Here is a 7,032-nt window from a genome sequence, read left to right as displayed (position 1 = left end):
GTCTCGAACCTGCAGGCTCAGGCAATCCACTCACCTCAGCCTCCCAAAAGCGCGGGATTACAGGCTGAGCCACCGAGCCCGGCTAGGGACAATATTCTAAGGCCACGGCTCAATTCGTTTTTGTTGCATTTTTTTCCTTTTAATTTTTATTTTCTTTTAAAGATATGGGGTACAATTCAGGGTTAGGTATACAAATGTTCATTATGCAGGTACCCTGGTGGACGAGGTATGCTCCCCCTTCCCCAGGCAGATTCCCACTACTGCCAATCCTGCTTCCCCACTCCACTCCTGACAGTTTTCTGCTACTGCCAATCCTTTTCTTACAGTATTATGATAATTGTTCAAGGTTCACTTATGAGTGAGAATATGTGATAGTTATTTGTTTCTGTGAAAGATCACTCAGTATTATAGACTCAAAGTCCATCCAGGTTGCTGTAAAGTTCATGATTTTGTTCTTCTTTATGACTGTGTAATATTTCATCGTGTGTATGTACCACATTTTAAAAATCCAGTCCTCTTTTGATGGGCAGCACAGTTGGCTCCATGTTCTTGCTACTGTGAACAATGCTGCGATAAATGTACGTGTTTATAGAGTGACTTGAGTTCTTCCAGATATATTCCCAGTAGGGGGATTACAGGGTCATATGGAAGGTTGATTTTTAGATCTTTTAGGAATCGCTACACTGTTTTCCACAGAGGCTATCCTAGTTTACAGTCCCATCAACAGTGTAGAAATGTTCCCTTTTCACTGTATCCTCTCTAGCACCTGTTGTTTTTTGAGTTATTGATGATGGCAATCCCGACTGGAGTTAGGTGTCACCTCAGTTTTAATTTTGTTTAATTTGTATTTCTTTGATGACTAGTGAGGTTGAGCATTTTTTCATGTGTCTGTTGACTGCTTGTGTGTCTTCTGAGAACTGTCTATCCATATCTTTTGCCCACTTTTAATGGGGCTGTTTGTTTTTTTTCTTTTCAGCATGTTTGAGTTCCTTGTAGAGCCTAGATGTTAGGCTTTTGTCTGACACACAGTTGGCACATATTTGTTCCCAGTATGTGGACTGTCTCTCTGCTCTCTTGATGTTTCTTTGGCTTTGCAGAAGCTTGTCAGTTTGATGAGGTCCCAATTGTCTATCTTACCTCCAATGGCATGGGCACATGGGATTTTGATCAGGAATTGGTTGCCAGTTTCAATTTCCATAAGGGTGTCTCCTGCATTTTCTAAGGTTCTTATAGTTTGAGGTTTTATATTTAGGTCTTTGATCAATTTGGGGTTGGTTTTTGTGCATGGTGATAGGTAGGGGTCTTGTTTTAATCTTCGGCATGTTGTCAGCCAGTTTTCCCAGCACCACGTACTGAATAGGTCCTCCTCTCCCCACTTTTCAGTGGTGGAGGCTTTGTTGAAGATGAATTGATTGAGAAATGGAGGTTTGGCTTCTGAAATCTCTGCCTTGTTCCATTGATCTTATATCAATACCAGACTGTTTTGTTTATTGTACACAGCTCAATTCTTTTTTTTTTGAGTTGGTGTCTCACTCTGTCACCCAGACTGGAGTGCAGTGGCCGCTCCCGGCCACTGCAGCCTCGAACTGCTGGGCTCCGGCGATCCTTCCGCCTCAGCCTTCCAAGTAGCCGGAATTACAGGCATGCACTACCATGCCCGGGTAATTTTTTGATTTATTATAGAGATAAGGTCTCGCTGCCCAGGCGGGTCTCGAACCCGTGGGCTCAGGCAATCCACTCACCTCTGCCTCCCAAAGGCACGGGATTACAGGCTGAGCCACCGAGCCCAGCTACAGCTCAATTCTTTAGAAGCAGAAGGGCCCAGGATTTTTATTTGCACTTAAGATGTAGAAAGCCACATGAGATTATCACTCCTACCCTAAAAATAAGAAAAAACCAGGCAGCCTGAACACCATAACAGCCTTTGCACCCTTTAATGGGCTGAGGTAAGCAAGCACTCTGAAGAACTGAGCTGCAGAGGGCAGGGACTGGGATACATAGCTTCCTTTTCTGCAGAGTTTGGGAGGAAGAGGCTGTGGCTATGAGAGCAGAGGGGTGGGGTATGGAGCTGGAAGACTGAGAAAGCCTGCTATGGTGGCCCAGTCCCATAGGGCCTGCCTAAGATAGGTCCTATGTCCACCACACGCCTCGTGCCCAATAACGAGCAATAGCAGTCTACCACTGGGGAGCATATGGAGGGGAGAGGACCACTGAGAGTTAAGGGCAGAGAAGAAACAGGGACTAATCCCTCCAGCTCTCCAGCCCCAATTCTAAGCACAAGAGAGCAGTCACTCGTCACTGGAAGAGTTTGAAGGAGGTGGTACCTCATAAGTAAATACAGCAAGACAAAACCCAAATCCAGCTCAGGTGTTGATTGAACCAACTCGACTCTGGTCCCTCCCCTTACAAATGGCCTGATAAAACATGCATGCCTAATCTTGAATACAAATACTATCTATGTCAGTCCCTGCTGTTCTTTTTATGTCTGACATTCAATAAAAATTATGAAACATGCATATGCACACACAAAACAAAGCCAAACAAATTCACTATCAAGAGATAAAGCAGTCAACAGGATGAGACAAAGGAATGACCCAAATATTAGAACTATCAGACAGGGACTTTATCATTAATATACTGATTTAGCAGACAAGGTGGACGGCATGCACGAACCAATGAGGAATGTCAGCAGAAACACGAAAACTAAACAAATTCAAAGGGAAATTGTTAGAGAATCTCCCAGGATATCAGAGATGTCGAATTGGTGGGCTTGGCAGCCTGGACATGGTAGAGAAAAGAATCAGCAAACTTCAAGATAGATTAGTAGAGTTGTCCAAACTGAAACAAGGAGAGAAAAATGGTGTAATTGGAGTCCCAAAAGAAAGAGAGAGGGAAGGAGAGAGGGAGGGAGGAAGGGAGGGAGGAGAAGGAGGAGGAGGAGGAAGAGAAGGGGGGGAAGGGGGCAGAGGGAGGGGGAGGGAGGCAGGGAGATTCAGAGTCAGAATATCTCAAGCAAATGCATACAAAGAAAGCAGAGTTGGTCCAAGCCTGGAAAACTGGGACCGGGTGAAGTCTAATGTGAACAAGTGAGCATCCTTTTTCTTCTGACAGCATCCTTTCCCTTGGTGACCTGTCAAAGAATCTCCAAATTGTGTTAGCAGATGACAGCACGAGGTCTGATTGCACCCAGGGGACACTTGCATTTCATTGAGTGAACCCACTCACTTGCATGATAACAGAAGGTCTTCAAGGTCCACGTTAATAAATCTGGGCCCAGCTGACAGGAGTAATTTCAAGTCCAGACCTCATCTTCTTAGGCCCCTTGCAGCACCTGGGTCACAGTGGTCTCACTGCACACCATTCATGCTGGAGCCCAGGGCTGCCTCCTGGGCCAGTGTTTCTTCCTGCTCTTGTGCTCTGTGACAGTGACTACAAAGCTCTGAGGCACAGGACTGTGACATTCTCCAGCACTGAGCAGTCTAGCAGACACCCAGAGCTGCCCACTTTCCCTCTAATACTTGCCCTGTGCTTGTGCTTCCCAAAGTATGGCTTGGGGACCCTTGCACCAGAATCTCCCAGGTGCTCCTACTCTCTCTTATCTACCTTCAACATTTAGTCACCACTCCCCCACCCCACCTTTTCAGAGCCACCCCTGTCTCTCACTTAGAATTGCTGCAAAAGTTCTTTCACTGGTCTCCCAGGTTTCACACCTGCTTCCTCATAGCTGATTCTCAGCGTAGCAAGCAGCCAGAGTGATACTTTCACAAGCATTTGTAGACACTTTCACACCCCCCCTCAAGACCATCTTTGGCTTTCCATCTCACTCAGTGTATTTGCAGTGGCCCAGAAGGCCTCCAAAACCTGGGTCCCACCATGATCTCTCTGGCTCCATCTTCCATCACCTTTTGTGTAACCCAATGCCCACACATGCTAACCTCCAGCAGTTCCTCAAGAATGTCTGTTCAATGACCACTTGCAGACCTAATCCTGTATCATACCTTGCATCTTTAAAACAAAAAAAGTAAAACAAACAAACAAAAAAATTCCATTAGTAAACATTGAGCATTCTATTTTTTAAAAAACCAAAAACCAAAACAAAACAAAACAAAAAACAACACGGCCCCGGGATCTTTGCACAGGCTCACTCCCCAGCCTGAGATGCTCTTCCTTCAGACACCCACATGAATCACCTCTCACTCCCTTGAGGTGTCTGCTCAAGCATCATCTTATGAGAAAGACCCTTCTGCCCATCCTGTTTGATAACACCTCACTCCTACCCTTGGTACACTACCCCCTCCCCCTACAGTGGCTTTTAAGGCACTTACCACCATCTGACACACCAGGCGATTCCTTGTTGATGTGCTCATTGTCTGTTGTTCCCACTAGACTATAAGCCCCCCAAGTGAAAGGACTCATCACCTCAGTTTTTCTTTCTTTTTTTTTGAGTTGGAGTCTCACTCCGTCACCTGCTCACAGCCATCCCAGTCGAACTGCTGGGCTCTGGCGATCCTTCCACCTCAGCCTTCCAAGTAGCTGGAACTACAGGCGAGTGCTACCATGCCCAGCTAATTTTTGATTTAATGTAGACACAAGGTCTCACCAAGTTGCCCGGGCTGGTCATGAACCCACGGGCTCAGGCAATCCACTCGCCTCGGCTCCCAAAGTACTGGGATGACAGGTTGAGCCACTGAGCCTGACCTCAGTTTTTCACTGTGTCGTCAGTACCCCCGTTGGTGCCTGGTACAGATGAGAGTGCAGTCAATATTTATCCTGTGGGAGGAGCTGGAGGCAGACTCTCTTTTCTCTAAATGGGGAGACTCTTGCAGAGACAAGGACTCACTCATATGGTGACGACAGGTGCAAGCTTTCATGTTGCTTCCTGGCACCCAGAGACCTGGGAGGAAAACACAGGGAAGGATCTCCAGCTGAATCAGGGGACTGAAAGGTTAGATTTTCCTTGCCACTCCAGGTCGTTAGTACATGACTCCTGCTAATGGTAGAGAAAGTGATGGTGTTTGCATCAGCTTATAGTCCCTAAGGAAGCTGGGCCTGATCTCATCTGACCAAGTAAAGACTGTGCGTCCAAGCAGATCTTGGCAGGGGTAGTGGATCAGGGGCAGTGGCAGTGCCTGATGATGTTCTGGTTCTCAGGTAGTGCTGGAGAGAGGGTCCTCCAGCTTCCTCTTTTTTTTATTATTATTTTTATTTTTTTTGAGTCGGACTCTCACTCTGTTGCCCAGACTGGAGGGCAGTGACACACACATGGCCACTGCAGTCTTGCCCTGGTGGGCTCCAGTGATCCTTCCATCTGAGCCTCCTAAATAGCTGGAACTACAGGCATGTGCCACCATGCCTGGCTTATTAGTATTATTTTTTATTTATTGTAGAGACGAGTTCTCACCAAGTTGCCCAGGCTGGTCTTGAACTGCTGAGTTCAGGCAATCCTCTCGCCTCAGCCTCCCAGAGTGCTGGGATGACAGACTTGAGCCACCGCGCCCAGCCCAGCTCCTTCTTTTATGGGGTATCTGCAATAGGTTGGCCACTTACCAAGTGGAGCCAGGCCTTCAGGTAGGCTGCTCAGCCATAAATAACCCAGTAGCCCCTTAAAAATATGTGGAAAAAAAAAAAGACAAGCACAGTCCTATATGTCAACTCTCATGTGGTTCCAAATTCAACCAGCCATACTGGGATTATGTTGCTTTTTTCAGCTTTATAGGTGAGGTCTACCCAGCCTCCTGCTACATTAGACTGCAATCCTGTGACAAAAGTCTCATTAAAAGTGTGATTTTCTTGAGGGACCCTCATAAAGGACATGGCCCATGGATCTCTGCTGAGGCAGTGGTCCATGATTTTATGCACATTAATGCTGAGAACACTGTAGTTTGGCTTATATCTCACAAAAGGCTAGTTTTACACATCTCCTTGTAGTCCAATTTGAAGAAATTGAAGAGTCCTGTGAAGTCCTATGACCCCAGTTTTTTTTTCTAGCTACTGTAGTGTGAAAAATTCCTTTCCTGGCATTTTTTTTTGAGGGGTCAAGGGAGATAACCAGGCTTAGTTAGGTTAAAGTGTCAGGTGACCTGAAATTGTACTAAACTCAATATGTCTTGGCAGGGATTAGATTGTCTCAATGACCCTTTGTGGCAGGACAGACAGTTGGGCGATGGAACAGAACGGAAGCAGAGGAGATGTCTGAAGATGACAGAGGCTGAGTGGTACTTGGAGTGCCCTCTGGACCTGCCTAGATGCATAGACAGGGCCAGGGACAAGTGGGGTTGAGATCTGAACTCTGATCACACCCAGAAGCTGAGGAGAGAGGGTAGAAAGGAGGTAATCTTCAAGGGAGAGAGATTTGTTTAACCATAAAGAAGACAACAAACCTGTCTGAGAGATGGCCATCACTGGAGTGTTCTAGAAGAGACTGGAAGATGACTTGTTGGGAAAATCAGGTTGAGTGGAGACCTGGATTTGGCTTGTGCTCGGGCTTAGAGATAAGCCCTCACCTAGGTTTACAGTTCAAAGTACCAAGCATTGAAAATTCCTAGTTCCCAGGTTTGCCTGGGCCAAGCTGACCTGGTCTAGGTGGTTTATGAGAATCAATACAGCTCTGTGTAGGATTTCCCGAGGCATCAATAATTCAATGGCATTGATCTCTGAGGCTGGGACAGTAACATCTAAATATGAGTGAGTGAAAAAACGCAGGACTCAAGAAGTTTAGTTTAATCGAAAGGAAAAAATTTTATCTCCTGGAGCACGGCTTCCAAATTCCCTGCAACAGAGATTCTAGGAGCCAAGTGTAGTAAACACATCCTCTGGGCAACACAGGGAAGCATCTCTGGGGAGAACCAGCTGTTTGTGGTAATGTTTAGAGAAATGTGGTCTGTGCTTCAAAACGTGTTATTTACATTCAAGGAAGCAGGTGTGGAAAGAAGGATGGAGAAACTAGTAGATGAGAAGAAACTCTAGAAGGATCATATATATCAGTGATGTGATTATGCAAATCACTTTATTAGACCCAAAAGTATTTTTTTC

Source organism: Carlito syrichta, unplaced genomic scaffold (genome assembly GCF_000164805.1).
Source record: "Carlito syrichta isolate Samal-C Ts95f unplaced genomic scaffold, Tarsius_syrichta-2.0.1 Scaffold273773, whole genome shotgun sequence".
Lineage (NCBI taxonomy): Eukaryota > Metazoa > Chordata > Mammalia > Primates > Tarsiidae > Carlito > Carlito syrichta.
Note: the sequence above shows the minus strand (reverse complement) of the source record.